This window comes from Rhinoderma darwinii, chromosome 2 (genome assembly GCF_050947455.1).
Source record: "Rhinoderma darwinii isolate aRhiDar2 chromosome 2, aRhiDar2.hap1, whole genome shotgun sequence".
Classification (NCBI taxonomy): domain Eukaryota; kingdom Metazoa; phylum Chordata; class Amphibia; order Anura; family Rhinodermatidae; genus Rhinoderma; species Rhinoderma darwinii.
In genome coordinates, this window is record NC_134688.1 from 288,742,822 (window position 1) to 288,758,892 (window position 16,071).

At 43.0% G+C, this 16,071-nt stretch overlaps 1 protein-coding gene across 1 annotated transcript in view; it reads right to left on the reverse strand.

The window, feature by feature from the left end:
* The window catches only part of RAB42 (RAB42, member RAS oncogene family), a 31,092-nt gene that overhangs the window by 3,560 nt on the left and 11,461 nt on the right, over positions 1-16,071 (reverse strand). The gene's annotated exons all lie outside the window — the stretch shown is intronic.

A 16,071-nucleotide genomic window follows, 5' to 3' on the forward strand; every position in this document is an offset into this window, starting at 1 on the left:
AGAAGTACCATGTCAATTCTTGAGACGTTTTTTGGAGCTGATTTTCCATTGAACACTATTAAAAACGCATCAAAAGAAGCTTCACTTTCAGCTTAAACGCCTGAAAATCAGAGGTGGTTATCTCTGAAAACCTCTCTGGAATTTTCAGCTGTTTTTCACTCCGCGTGTTCAGACTGAAAAGGAACAAGCAGAGATCTTGAAAACCAAGAGGAATCTGAACTCTGTATAAGGCCTTATTCACATGAACGTATAATACGTCCGTGCTACGCGAAATCACCCGCGTCGCACGGACCTATTTTACTGAATGGGGCCGTTCACGTTGTCAGTGAATTTCACCCAGTTTATGTGCGCTGCGTGAAACGCACGACATGTCCTATATTTGGCCGTGTTTCGCGCTGCACGCACCCATTCAAGTCAATGGGTGGGTGCGTGCAAATCGCGCTCGGCACACGGAAGCACTTCCGGGTGCCGCACGTCATTCGCGCAACAGTAAAAACAATGAATGAAAACGGAAAAGCACCACATGCTTTTCTGTTTGTAAACATAAAACCAGTGTCATCATGATGCCGGCTGCGCGAAAAAAACGCAGCGTTTTTTGCGTGCGCGAAACGGACACGTCCGTGTGAATAAGGCCTTACTTTTAATTATACAATAAAATAACACTTTGCTGTTCAGTGCAGAGATGCTGTACATTAGCAATAGCCTTAAACAAATGTTCTATTTGGTTACGGTCTTTTTGCATGTATCAATGTATTAAGGTACTTAAAGAGAACCTTTCACCTCCCCAAACATGTGCGCACGCCCGCTTGCACATCGACGCCACCACTCCCGCCGCCACGGAACAAGGAGAAGAAGCAGAGACGAGGAGGAGATCTACTTACATCCGTCTGTGCGCGCGAACAGCCGTGCATGTGCGCGCCCACTATAGCTGCAGCACAACCACCAAGTCTGTGTGTTCTCGCGGGAGAGAACACAGCGCTAGCCGCCCTGACACAGTCCGCAGCTGAATGGACAGTGTCAGAGCGAAGACATCACGCCCCCTTGTCAGTTAGTTAGTTAGAAACGCCCCATTGACTGTTCAGGGAGTTATTTACATATCGGGGCCAAATATAATGACACAGATATGTAAATAACGGAGGGAGTTAGAAAAATAATTTTATGTGAGACGGTTTGTGAAGCCTTTCCTATAACCTGCTGCACATGTTTGGGGAGGTGAAAGGTCTCTAGTGGTAAATCCTGTGATCCATATGGGCTTGGTAAATACCGTACCTTTGCATTGTTTCACATGTGTTTTTCTGTCATATGAACAATTTTACATGTATATAACCAGATCATGGGTGACTGCTGTAAAGGAGCTAAATTGTTCCAACTTGGACAACTTGAGTTACACTGAACAACAATGAAAATCTTCGGGAAAAGGTTATACTCGCTTATTCCAAACCGTGAGGATTGGGGGAAGCATATAACACAATAGGTCCTAACAATGATTAGATTCTCAGGCGCAATGTGTGGGAACACCTTTTCCGGGCTATGCAGAACAGTCCATTTCAAAAAATAATAATTCCTGGATGAACTGATTTTTCATGAACAAATAAACAGCAATTCCCCAGTGTTATTGGGGTTTCATTTTGTGGCGTTTGCTAATTGGGAAAAATTGCATGTTAACTGTATTCTGCAGGCCAATACAATTCGATACCAAATTTTCATTTTTTATTTCTTTTTTGTTAAAAAAAAAGTTTTGTGTCGCTATATTCTGAGACCCATGATTTTTTATTTTTTTCATGGAGCGGTGTGAGGACTTGTTTTTTTTGCAGGGCGAGCGGAAGTTTTTATTGGTACCATTTGGGGGTATATAGAGCTTTTTGATCACTTTTTATTTCATTTTTTTGAGATAAGGGGACGTTATATTACAACAGTTCAGACATTACTTTAGTGGAAAAATAGGAAAGGTGTTTTTCCTATATTCCTGAAAACTGTTTTTTTAGTCACCTTAGATAACTGGTACAATATACCACAATAATGGTGTCGCAGTGTATTGTGCTTTTAGCATCATTCTATTAAGCCCAGAGGCAGGGCTTAAAAGGAGTACCATAATGGCAGACCTTGGGGCCTTCATTGGGACACCAGGCTGCCATGACAACCATCGGCACCCCGCGATCACATTGCGGGGGGCATGATGAGGTGACAGAGCGCCCCCCTCTGTTTAACCACTTAGATTCTACTGATTGGCGTTATCTCAGTTCCCGGCCGTTAGTGTGACTTGTCAAGCTGTAATATAGTGCTGACACCTGCGGTGTGTGGAGTGTGCTTTGCCTGTGAGCCCACCCCATACACCTCCCCCTCTCAATGTCAATAAATGTAGTGAGAGGGGGGGAAGGACGCAACTATTTTGGGTCTTGAGGACACCATTTTTGAGTCATTGTGTTCCGAGAGCCTTAACTTTAGAATTTTTACTCCGACATGGATGGAGGCTTATTTTTTTCAGGACAAGTTTTATTTTTTAATGCTCTATTTTGGGGTACATATAATGTATTTGATAGTATTCATTTTTTATTTTTAAGGGAATAGGAAAAAAGAAGCAAGACTACCATTGGGTTCATTTAAGTTTTGTTTTGACGACTATCACTGTGCGGTATAAATAACATGATATCTTTATTCTGCGGGTCGTAACGATTATAGCGATTAGTTAATTATTACATTTTACTACTTTTTTTTACTTTTTTTAAAAAAAATAAAACACTTTTCAAAAAATAAATTGTGCTGTCATAGTCTGAGAGCCATAACTTTTTTATTTTTCCATCGACGTAACCATGAGGTTTGTTTGTTGCTGGACGAGTTGTAATTTTTATTTATACCATTTTAGGGTACATAGGACTTATTAACTTCTATTCTTTTTTTTGGAAGAAGGGTGAACATCTAATCCATACTGACTTCTTTTTTTTTTCCCTTTTACGCTGTTCACAGTGCGGGATAAATAATGCGTTCGTACAGGTGGTTTTTGCAAAAACAAAAAACTCTTAGGCTGGGTTCACACGACCTATTTTCAGACGTAAACGAGGCGTATTATGCCTCGTTTTACGTCTGAAAATAGGGCTACAATACGTCGGCAAACATCTGCCCATTCATTTGAATGGGTTTGCCGACGTACTGTGCAGACAACCTGTCATTTACGCGTCGTCGTTTGACAGCTGTCAAACGACGACGCGTAAAAATACAGCCTCGTCAAAAGAAGTGCAGGGCACTTCTTTCAGACGTAATTTGAGCCGTTCTTCATTGAACTCAATGAAGAGCAGCTCAAAATTTACGGCTGTCAGAGAAGCCTCGCAAAATGCGAGGAGGAGCATTTACGTGTGAAACGAGGCAGCTGTTTTCTCCTGAAAACAGTCTGTCTTTTCAGACGTAAATGCCTGCTATCGTGTGCACATACCCTTAAAACTAGCAGCTTTTTTTCTGCCTTGCATTGAATTCAATAAAACCACTCCTAGAAAGGGCATGCTGCTTTTTTGTTTCCGTGAGCAATGAAAAACCGCCTGTGGGGGAAAAACGCCTTTGTCGACCATTTTTTTGCCGATTATTTCAACGCATTTTCCTCATCAAAATCGGCAGTAAAAAACTCTGCTGGATGTGAACTTACCCTAAGGTCTAGTTCACACAGGTTTGTTGCAGAAATTTCTGCAACTGAAAACCCCGTTCCATTCATCTGAATGGGGCTTGCAGTAAACCCATTCAGATAAATGGAACTGATTTTCAGTCGCAGAAATTTTTGAAACAAATCTGCCATGTATGAACTTACACTTATAACATATATGTTATAGCTGACACCCCTGCTGATGGAGGACTCTCTGTGCCTGAGCCCACGGAGTAGATTTATGGCGCTGTATGGGGACTTCCTCCAGCGCCATAAATGTGCGATGCAGGAAGGGGTAAATAATGGTGTATTTTGCGCTAATAAAATAAGGTAGGTAAGAATTACACCTACCTCTTCATAAATCTGGTGCATCTGGATGTTAGAATTTGTGTGCGTTTTTTTTTTATCCTTTCCTTTTGATAAATGAGTCTTAGTCCTCCTTTACACAGGTTTGGCCTTATACTGCATGTAAAGACACCATAGGGAATGCCGTCCGAAAATCCGCACCACATTGAATTTACGCTGCGAAAAAAAACAAAAACGTTCACACGTACCCCCACCTTCTCTTCTGTGTGTGGTCCCCCCTTTTGGGATGACGTCGCAGGCCGTGTGACCGCTACAGCGGTCACATGGGATGACAAGTCATCTCAGGAGGCCAGACTGGAGAAGAAGCCGGGAACTCTGGGTAAGTATAACTTATTTTTATTTTTTTTCTCACTTGCGATTTTTGCAGCGGAACTGCGATTCTGCCACAAATGTTGCAACACATTCTACTTTGTTGCGGGTTTAAGCATCCCATTGAATTCAATGGGGAAGACCCGCAACAGAAAAGCAGCGATTCTGCAGCATTAATTAACATACTGCAGCTGAAGAAACCTCACCACAGGTCAATTTATGTGCAGTTTTTTTTTCGGCTGCTTTTTTATGCTGTGTGGAGATGAGATTTGTTCAAATCTCACCCACACTGCTGCTACTGTAATACTGCACTGTAATACGCAGCAGATTTTCCACAATGAATCAGTTGCGGAACATCCGCTGTGTTTACTCAGTGTGTGTTCCTACCCTAAATGTAACATGCGTTTTTGGTGGCGGTTTTTAAGTCCTATAGAGAGCCCTATAAAAAATAAGAACTACAAAGACACCACGAACCAAAGTGCTGTGTATACAGTGAAGGAAATAAGTATTTGATCCCTTGCTGATTTTGTAAGTTTGCCCACTGTCAAAGACATGAACAGTCTAGAATTTTTAGGCTAGGTTAATTTTACCAGTGAGAGATAGATTATATTTTTTTTTAAAAAACAGAAAATCACATTGTCAAAATTATATATATTTATTTGCATTGTGCACAGAGAAATAAGTATTTGATCCCTTTGGCAAACAAGACTTAATACTTGGTGGCAAAACCCTTGTTGGCAAGCACAGCAGTCAGACATTTTTTGTAGTTGATGATGAGGTTTGCACACATGTTAGATGGAATTTTGGCCCACTCCTCTTTGCAGATCATCTGTAAATCATTAAGATTTCGAGGCTGTCGCTTGGCAACTCGGATCTTCAGCTCCCTCCATAAGTTTTCGATGGGATTAAGGTCTGGAGACTGGCTAGGCCACTCCATGACCTTAATGTGCTTCTTTTTGAGCCACTTCTTTGTTGCCTTGGCTGTATGTTTCGGGTCATTGTCGTGCTGGAAGACCCAGCCACGAGCCATTTTTAATGTCCTGGTGGAGGGAAGGAGGTTGTCACTCGGGATTTGACGGTACATGGCTCCATCCATTCTCCCATTGATGCGGTGAAGTAGTCCTGTGCCCTTAGCAGAGAAACACCCCCAAAACATAATGTTTCCACCTCCATGCTTGACAGTGGGGACGGTGTTCTTTGGGTCATAGGCAGCATTTCTCTTCCTCCAAACACGGCGAGTTGAGTTAATGCCAAAGCGCTCAATTTTAGTCTCATCTGACCACAGCACCTTCTCCCAATCACTCTCAGAATCATCCACATGTTCATTTGCAAACTTCAGATGGGCCTGTACATGTGCCTTCTTGAGCAGGGGGACCTTGCGGGCACTGCAGGATTTTAATCCATTACGGCGTAATGTGTTACCAATGGTTTTCTTGGTGACTGTGGTCCCAGCTGCCTTGAGATCATTAACAAGTTCCCCCCGTGTAGTTTTCGGCTGAGCTCTCACCTTCCTCAGGATCAAGGATACCCCACGAGGTGAGATTTTCCCAGATCGATGTCGATTGACAGTCATTTTGTATGTCTTCCATTTTCTTACTATTGCGCCAACAGTTGTCTCCTTCTCACCCAGCGTCTTACTTATGGTTTTGTAGCCCATTCCAGCCTTGTGCAGGTCTATGATCTTGTCCCTGACATCCTTAGAAAGCTCTTTGGTCTTGCCCATGTTGTAGAGGTTAGAGTCAGACTGATTAATTGAGTCTGTGGACAGGAGTCTTTTATACAGGTGACCATGTAAGACAGCTGTCTTTAATGCAGGCACCAAGTTGATTTGGAGCGTGTAACTGGTCTGGAGGAGGCTGAACTCTTAATGGTTGGTAGGGGATCAAATACTTATTTCTCTGTGCACAATGCAAATATATATATATAATTTTGACTATGTGATTTTCAGTTTTTTTTTAAATATAATCTATCTCTCACTGGTAAAATTAACCTAGCCTAAAAATTCTAGACTGTTCATGTCTTTGACAGTGGGCAAACTTACAAAATCAGCAAGGGATCAAATACTTATTTCCTTCACTGTATGTAGGCTCTCATATTTTACTATAGATTTTAAAGTAACATCTGGCTGCAGTATTTTTGGGAATACAAAAAAAACAGTGAAAACCGCCATCGAAAAGGCAAATGAATACAGCCTAAAATTGCATTTATAGCTTGATCATGCCCACTTTTTGGACCTGTTCTCTTTTTTGGGAATGAGAAAACAAATGTTACAAGTTTGTGTAATTTCTGCCATAATCAGGTGTAAACAGAATAATAAATCGAATCTCTATGTGTTTTTCATGGAAACACAGATATTTATAAATGCCCTAAACGAAAACCCAAAATACATAACCTATCTATGTTCGCATCACATTTTAGTATCCTGTTAAAATACTTTTTTTTTTTATCATGTAAAAAAAAAATGTAAAAAAATAAAAATACATTTTTTTAGCAAACACTTTGCAACAGGATGCCTCTAGCTCATATCCGTCTCGGAGTCTGCATTAGGTTCCTCTATCGCAGATTCCATTATTTTATTTTTCTAGACAAAATCGCTCAGAATGCAGCGCAATTTTTTTTCTGCCAAAATTACAGAAACCATAACAAAAACGTGACGGAACCCATGAAAGTCAATGGAGGGGGGGGGGGGGGATTTATTTAGGCTATGTTCACACGACAGTGAAAAAAAATGTCCATTAAAAACTGATCAACTGTCAGTTTTTCATGGCCGTTTTGCATCAGTGTGTCTCTAAATTTTCACCCATTTCCTGTCCGTCTGTCCGTTTTTAATGGACGTTTGACATCCGTTTTGCATCAGTTTTTCATGGGCGTAAAAAATTTTTTGTGAATTTCATTGGTCAGGCTTTTTTCGTCCCAACCCCCTGAAAACACCCAAAGGAAGGTCACATGTTTACCTAGACACTAATTACAGCCTCCCTGTATATGATGCCACACACCTCCTGTAGATGATGCCACACAGCCTCCCTGTATATGATGCCGCACAACCTTCCTGTATAGGATGCCACACACCACCCTGTATAGGATGCCACACACCTCCTTGTATATGCCACACAACCTCCGTGTATATGATGCCACACACCTCTATGTATATGATGCCACACAGCTTCCCTTATATGCCACACACCTCCCTGTATATGCCACACAGCCTCCCTGTATATGCCACACAGACCCCCTGTATATGATGCCACACACCTCCCTGTATATGATGCCACACACCTCCCTGTATATGCCAAACAGACCCCCTGTATATGATGCCACACAGCCTCACTGTAGATGCCACACAGCCCTCCTGTATATGATGCCACACAGCCCCCCCTGTAGATGCCACACAGCCCTCCTGTATATGATGCCACACAGCCCCCCTGTAGATGCCACACAGCCCCCCTGTAGATGCCCCACAGCCCTCCTGTATATGATGCCACACAGCCGACATGAATGCCCTACATACTCACTGATGCAGCGCTGTCTTCTTCAGGTAAGGCCTCTCGTCTTCACGGGATCTGCGGCGACACATATTCACCGATGCAGCACCGACTTCTCCTGGTCTGGTCGCTAGTCTCACAGGATCTGCAAAGACGTCATCGCGCCGCCTTCGCAGAACCTGCGAGACTAGCGACCAGACTAGAAGTCGGCGCTGCATCAGTGAATCGGTGAGTGTGTGTCATCGAGCCGCCGATAGCCAGCAAGGGAACTAGTAGTTCCCTTGCAAAATTCCATGTCACAGATCCATTTTTAACGGTTGTTTCATGTATTGACAGTCGTTAAAACCGGATCCCTTGACTTCTATTGGGGCCGTCAGGCCGTTAAAACAGCCAAAAATAGGACATGTCCTATTTTTTGACGGCCCATTATTCATGGGCCATTAAAAAACGTCTGTCAATACACCCATAGAACATCATTGTTCTGAAAATGGCCGTGTGACGGCCGTTAAAAGAACGGCCGTTTATCACTGTTGTGTGAATAAGGCCTTAGACTGACGTTCCATTTGCCAGTCTTAATCCACTGGAGTAAAATGCACTGAATTTATGAAGAGGCGCACACATCTTAATAAATTAGGTGCATCTCTGGCTATCTGTGCACCAGAAAGGGAAACCTACGCCAGCTATGAGCTGGAGTGTTTCTGATATAATTTACACCAGTTACTGACGTAAATTATAACGACATTGTTGGGCTACGGGTGTCCACGGCCCCTCCCATTAAGCCGCGCCAACTTATTTTTTTGAAAAATAGGCAGCTTAAAAATGCAAAAAGGAAATTGGCATCAGCAAACTGGCGCTGAATGCATAATAAATGCCCCCCGAATGGGTTCTGTCGGGCACCATTGGTTTTTGTAATGCAACGGATCCTGCACGATTCGGTTCTTCTCCTTGTTCTGCTCCAATGACGGAGCAGAACAATGGAAAATAGAACGCAGATGTGAACATGGCCCTGTAGCATCCTGTTGCCATAGACTTCCATTGTACAGAAAAACAGATATGTCGTGATCCTGTTGTTCAACAGGACAGAAAAATTATCCTGGCTCCTAAGGAAACTTGCAAAACAGAGGCGTACAGACATTGTAAACAAAGACAGGAGCCCCATTGAAAATCTTTGGATCCATTAATGGATCTGTTTTAAAAAAACAAAAGAAAAAAAACGAACGTTTAACATGGTAAAACGTGACGTGAACCTAGCCTAAGGCTAGTTTACACCTGTATTGGTATTTCGGCTACTCTGTTCCAACAGGAGCAAAATAACTTGAGCTCTGTTTACATCTGTGTACTGGGTCCCGTTGTTCTGCCCAGTTATAGGATGCGTAATTTTGTCCAGCAAAAATGCCAGAATCTGCAACTCAGGCTACTAACAGAGCACTGGATGCAGATGTGAACAGGGCCTAACGAAAATAATGGAAGTGCTGGATCCATCAAATGACGGATACCAACGGCACCCATTGACTTTAATGGTTCCGTTGGGTTTCCGCCATGGTGTCCGTCTCTCTACTGGACAAAATAGCACAGCCTGCTGCGCTATTTTGTGTAGCATCTGCAACAGAGGCCCCTAACGGAGATGTGAATTGCATGCTATTTTGTGTAGCATCTGCTACAGAGGCCCTTAACGGAGATGTGAATTTAGCCTAAAGGTTTGAAAAACACCCGCGTTAAAAAACAGCCGTGAAAAACGTGAGTTGCTAAAAAAACGTCTGAAAATCAGGAGCTGTTTTCCCTTTAAAACAGCTCCGTATTTTCAGACGTTTTTGAGTTTGTGTGTGCACATACCTTTAGGCTTTCTTCACACACTTTTGTGTGGCGTTTTTAAGGCCAAAATAAAGCATCTATAAAATCATGCGATTAAAAAAATCATGTGAACAGGGGGCATGGCTTGGACGCTGTACGAGCCGGACGTGTGAGAGAGGAGCTCCGTGGGAGTCAGGAGAAATCCGAGACCATCCGCTGCATTACTGACACTAAGATCACCCTGCACTGAGATTGTCCCTGCTGTGACACAGAGAGGACATCCCAGTCCGAGCTAGAGGTCGTAGACGCCGTTTTGCTGCCGACGAGACTTGAGGCCTAGCCTATTATCATCGGTGCTGGGCGAGAGATACAACTACCGGCCGTGTGGAGGAACCTGCTCTCGACCCTGGAGTGGCCTGTCTGAAGTAATGGAGGTACTTGGGGTAAGAGCGGATTAGAAGAACTTACCCACCGGCGGCCTAGGTGCTCCACGTGGTGCGGCGGCCATCTTGCATAAACGGAACCATCCAGTGATCCGGCGCTTCCCTGTAAGTGCCACACACTAGCCTTCCCATTACTCCCCAGCATTATTGGACGCTACTTTGCAGTACTTTTCTCATACTATATAGTGCTTCACTGCTGTATGTCCTAGAAGTACACAGACACACACAGCACAATACTGCCTTCTCCTCTTCCCACCACAGAGACCCAATACTCTACAGAGCACTGCTCTCATTTTTATTTTGGACACTGTACCAGAGATTCTGTCGCAACTGACGCTATTGCTGTTGGCTAGCACATACGTGTACTTTGCCACTTTGCTATGTGAACTTCTGATATAATATGGCTTGATATGTTGAACTCACCCTGACTGGTTTGCACTTTCTAGCACCCTGTACGGCATTTTTCTATTAACAATGGTCAAGCCAGTGAAGGAAAAAAATAAGGAACTTTTGAGCACGCCGAAGAAGAATAAAAGTCAGCAAGATCTGGACAAATTCCTCCAGCAACAATATGACCCCTCACTTGTTAGCAAGGGGAAATTTCTTTAAGATGACGTGGTAGAACACGGTCAAGAAGCTTACTCCAATCAAGAAGTACAACCTCGGATGCAGCCACTTCTTCTGATACCTGCTAACTTTCAAAAGTTTTCCTTAAAAAATGCCTGGCTCGAGCTCTCTCCCCAGTTCTTAAGGAACTATCTGATATTAAAACTGAAATTAAGCATGTGGGGAGTAGGGTGGAATCGCTGGAAACCATACAATCTGCTATTGTGTTACACAGCGATGCCGTACAGGCAAATTTTCTAGCACAGCAGGAACACCTAAGTGACGCTCTTCTCATGATAGAGGATCAAGAAAACCGCAGTCGCAGAAAGAATATAAGACTATGGGGAAGTGTTGCTCATGAAGCTCTGCCAGCTACAGCCATGTCCTTCTGGGAGACAGAAAATTGTGGTGGAAAGGATACATTGAGTGTTGCACCCCAAATTGGCGACATCAGACCCGCCGAGTGATGTTATCTGCGGACTACTAAGTTACGTTGATACTGCTGCAGGACTTCAGAGGGCCAGAGAACGCTCTTCGATCACCTTTGAAGGATCTCAGATTTTGTTATTTCAGGACATTGCAGCCAGCACGCTTGCAAAACACCAGCTGTTAAAACCGCTCATAGATGAGCTTAAGGTGAAGATCTCCTTTTGCTGGTTATTCCCGTTCGGCTTGTCAGCTATCTATAATGGCAAACATCGCCATAAAACATCCAGATGACCTAGAACAGATCTGGCACAGATTGAACATTCCTGCCAAGGATATCACCTCTTTGCTCCCAATACGACCCCACACACCATTCCCTGACCTACCTAACCAGGACTGGCGTGTGTACACTAAAGGGAAATCCCCTAAATGTACATCTGTGGATCCTAACCCGCCGGTGACTTGAAGGGGCTTTCCTCGGTATATCATTTTGCACCCCTCTGGACTTGAGGTCACGGAGATGACCGCAGGTCTCTATCTGTTGATTTAAGAGTGGAGTCATTCAAATTGTGTGAGTCCAGTACCTGTAGGATTGTTATTTCGCTATGTTCTTTTTCAGGAGTAGACTACCTACTCACTGTGGCATCTTAATATGCGAATAATATTATCACATTGCCATATGCTCTTTTTACAATTGTTATCATTTAGTCTGTATTTCTCCTACTGTGTTCTCACTTACGTTACAAGTTTAGACTAGACGGATCTCTCACTATGGCATTTTAATATGCAGATAATATTAACAGAAAGCCTTATGTTATATTTACAAATGTTACTTTTTAGTCTTTGTCTCGCCTGTTGTGGTCTTACTTCTTCTTTTACAGGCCTCGACTGACCTGACTGCTCATCATAGCGCTTTAATATTCTAATATTATTGGTGGATTACCATGTTTTATTTCCAAATGTTATTCTGAGGTCTTTGTCTCTTCTTTTATGTTCTTTTTTCTTTACTGGCTTGAACCTCACTATGGCGCCTTATTATGCAAATTATATTGCCAGATTGTCGTATGTTACATTTGCAATGTTATCACTTGATCCTTGTTTTTCCTGCTGATATACTGCTGTTCATACTATGTATAATTTCTTCCCTGAAAGTGCTGGCCAAATACTCAGGGTGTTTGCGTTTCACATATTTGTTCACATATTCATTCGTTTACATAAGTTTCCGGGAATGGCTCACTACCTCTGTTGTTACGCTTCTCTTAGAGGTCTTACTTATTTCCTCCCTTCTGCCATCCTGATGTTGCCCCTTGCTGACGTGCTAGATGTTAGCAATTCTGCTTAAGGATTGCAGGGGCCACTTGTACTTGTCCTTACCTTGAACTTGATTTGGAATTTGATTCTGACTATGTTATGTGTATGTTTTAATCGTATATCTTCATCTACACTGAGTGTGTCATATATGAGTGTGACTTACAGACCTATGCCCTTGTTACTAGTTATGTATTTCTTTGACATACATGGCGATGGTTAAAATTGTATCCCTCAATGTTAGAGGCCTAAATGCCCCACAAAAAAGAAGCCAGGTCTTTTCCGTATTTTGCAAGCACCGAGCTGATATCTTGTTTTTACAAGAGACGCATTTCCACCATTCGCACATGCCTACCCTTTCCCACACCATTTACCCCCATTGGTTCCACAGCACGCATTCCTCGACGTCCAGGGGCACTAGTATAGGTATTAGCAGACATTTACACTTCACTGCATTAGCCAACCAGTCAGATCCAAATGCAAGGTTTAGGGTATGTTCACACGCAGTGTTTTCAGATGTAATTCGGGCGTTTTACGCCTCGAATTACGCCTGAAAAAACGTCCCTAATACGCCTACAAACATCTGCCCATTGCTTGCAATGGGTTTTACGATGTTCTGTTCCGATGAGCCTTTATTTTACGCGTCGCTGTCAAAATACGGCGCGTAAAATGACGGCTCATCAAAAGAAGTGCAGGTCACTTCTTGTGACGTTTTTGGAGGCGTTTTTCATTGACTCCATTGAAAAACAGCTTCAAAAACAGCCATGAAAAATGCGAGTTGTTATAAAAACGTCTAAAAATCAGGAGCTGTTTTTGCCTGAAAACTGCTCCGTATTTTCAGACGTTTTTGCTCACTGTGTGAACATACCCTCACATTTGTGAAGGGATTGATAGGGACGACTTTGGTCACTCTAGCCAATTTTTATTTACCCAACATTGATCAGACCAAGATGTTGGCAGCTACTTTAGAAGCGCTACACCTCTTTGCTGAAGGCGTTGTCATCATTGGGGGAGATATTAATTGCGTCCTTGACCCCATTTTGGATACGACATCCAGATATCCCTCTTTGTCGCAGAGAGCCATGAGGAGTATTAAGAAGATGTTAACAGCTTATAATTTTATTGACCCCTGGCGGACTCTACACCCCAATGTTAGGGATTATACTTTCTATTCTCCTGTACTAGCACTTATCACAGAATGGACCGCTTCTATATTACAGACAGACATTTACTTGGAGTTCAGGCAGCGGATATTGGAATTACGACAGTCTCGGACCATGCCCTGATTTCTATTACTCTTTCCATTACATCTCTACCTCTTAGGACCTGGACTTGGTCATCAGTGAACAAGACGCTATTGGGGGAACAGGGGAACGTCGACCTCTCACAGGAGCGCCTGATGGAATATTTAACATTTAATTGCAATGACGAGACCTCGGAACCAATTGTGTGGGAGGCACATAAATCCTTCATAAGGGGTGAACTAATTTCACTGGGAGCAAGATTCAAAAAAGCTAAATCGCTAAAATAAATTTACTATTGAGTCAAATTTAATCACTGGAATGTTTAAGTAAGAGATCCAGGTTAGAGGACACACAAGCTGACCTTCTTAAACTAAGGAACAAATTAAAAGATCTGTTAAATATAAAAGCAGCAAAAGCCTTGCAGAGGTGCAAATATAAACATTATGCGCATGGGGATAAAGGGTCTAAAGTGATGTCGGCACTTATTAAGAAGCAAAAAGCAAAATCACATATATCTAGCGTAACATTAGAAGATGGCAGGGTAGTCTCAGACACCTCTGACATCGCCTCTCAGAGTTCCACAGGTTTCATACTTCCTTATATAACCTACGGGAATCCCAGCGTGTGCTGAACATATCGGATAAAACCAGTTTAGTTTCGGCCTCTCTGGACTCATTACAGCTTCCCAGATTGTCCGACACAGACCGAGAAACTTTACTCGCCCCTTCACGCGTGAAGAGATTTCTAAAGTATTATTATCTATTCCGATTGGTAAGAGCCCTGGCCCTGACGGTTTATCAATTATATATTCTAAAATGTTTTCTGCAATACTAGTCCCACATTTTCTCTCCCTATGCAACTCCCTCCTACAGGGACAGAAACTCCCCAGACAAATGCTTGAAGCATTCATTACTCTAATACCTAAAGATGGTAAAGACCCGACAAAATGTGCGAATTATAGACCAATCTCCCTTTTAAACGCGGACACTAAGTGGTGGGCAAAGCTTATTGCTCAACGATTACAGGTTCTTCTCCCCAAACTTATTTCACCGGAGCAAACAGGTTTTGTTCCTGGCCGAGTGGGTAGGTTCAATACCACTAGATTAATTAATGCAATTGCCTTCGCCAATGGCGGATCATCATTGGGCGTTTTGGGCGCGACAAAAACCGCAACAAAACTGCATTGTGTATGTCCTGTAAAGGATCTGCAGGCATAAAGGTCACATGACCTTATGTCTGCAGTTCTTGTTACTGATTAGAGACCTGCTGGTCACAAGACCGCAGGTCCTACAACAGCAGCAAGAGAGAAGACTGTGAGGTGAGCTGAGCTGCTAGGTAAGTATAAGGGGATCATGGATTTGTTTAAGTGGTCTGTGTTTAGGTGGTCTGGGGTCTGTATTAGTTTAGGGGGTCTGGTTTGGGGTCTGTATTAGTTTAAGGGGTCTGTATTTAGGGTGTCTGTATTTTGGAGGTATGGAATCTGTATTTAGGGGGTCTGTATTTAGGGGGTATGTATTTAGGGGGTCTGTATTAATTTAGTGGATCTGGGGTCTGTATTTAGGAGGTCTGGCGTCGGTATTAGTTTAAGGGGTCTGTATTTAGGGGGTCTGGGGTTCTGTATTAGTTTAATGGGTCTGGTGTCTGTATTTAGGGGTCTGGTCTGGGGTCTGTATTTAGAAGGTCTGGGGTCTATATAGTTAGGGGGTCTGGTCTGGTGTCTGTATATTTAGGGGGTCTGGTCTGGGGTCTGTATTTAGGGGTCTGGTCTGGGGTCTGTATTAATGGTGTCTGGGTTCTGTATTAGTTTAAAGAGTCAGGTATGAGGTCTGTATTAGTTTATGGGGTCTGTATTTAGGGGGGCCTGGTCTTGGGTCTGAATTAGTTCAGGGGGTCTGGTTTGTGTTATGTATTAGTTTAGGGAGTCAGGTCTGGGGTCTGTATTTAAGGGTCTGGTCTGGGGTCTGTATTACTTTATCGGATTACCAATACCCCAGGTATTTTTCATTATTATGTATATTCGCTTCTCTTGGACACAGCCGGGTCTTTGATGCTGGGAGAGCATGGTGTGTTGTTGTTTGGCATAGCAAGCAGGGTAGCCCGCTCTATGAATTATCAAGGCGTCACAAATAGGCTTCTACCTGGCTACACACGTTGTGCCTCATGACGTACACACTATCCCTCCATGTTTCACTCACTTGCACCCCATTATCCATTTATTTCTATTGAGGCACTTCATTTATTACTGCCCCCTATATTTCACTTATAGTATTACACTTGCACACACACTATTCATTTATTATTTCTTACTACACATCCCATGCACCACACACCACTCCCCTCAAGACTAGTGGGAGTGGCTATTATTATTTAAAGCACCTGCTCGCCCTTTCATCAGCATTTCTGGCCTGGCTGTGTCCATTTGCAAGTATGGCCTTTGTCTGTGTTTTTGTATATGTCCCTGTGTTTTT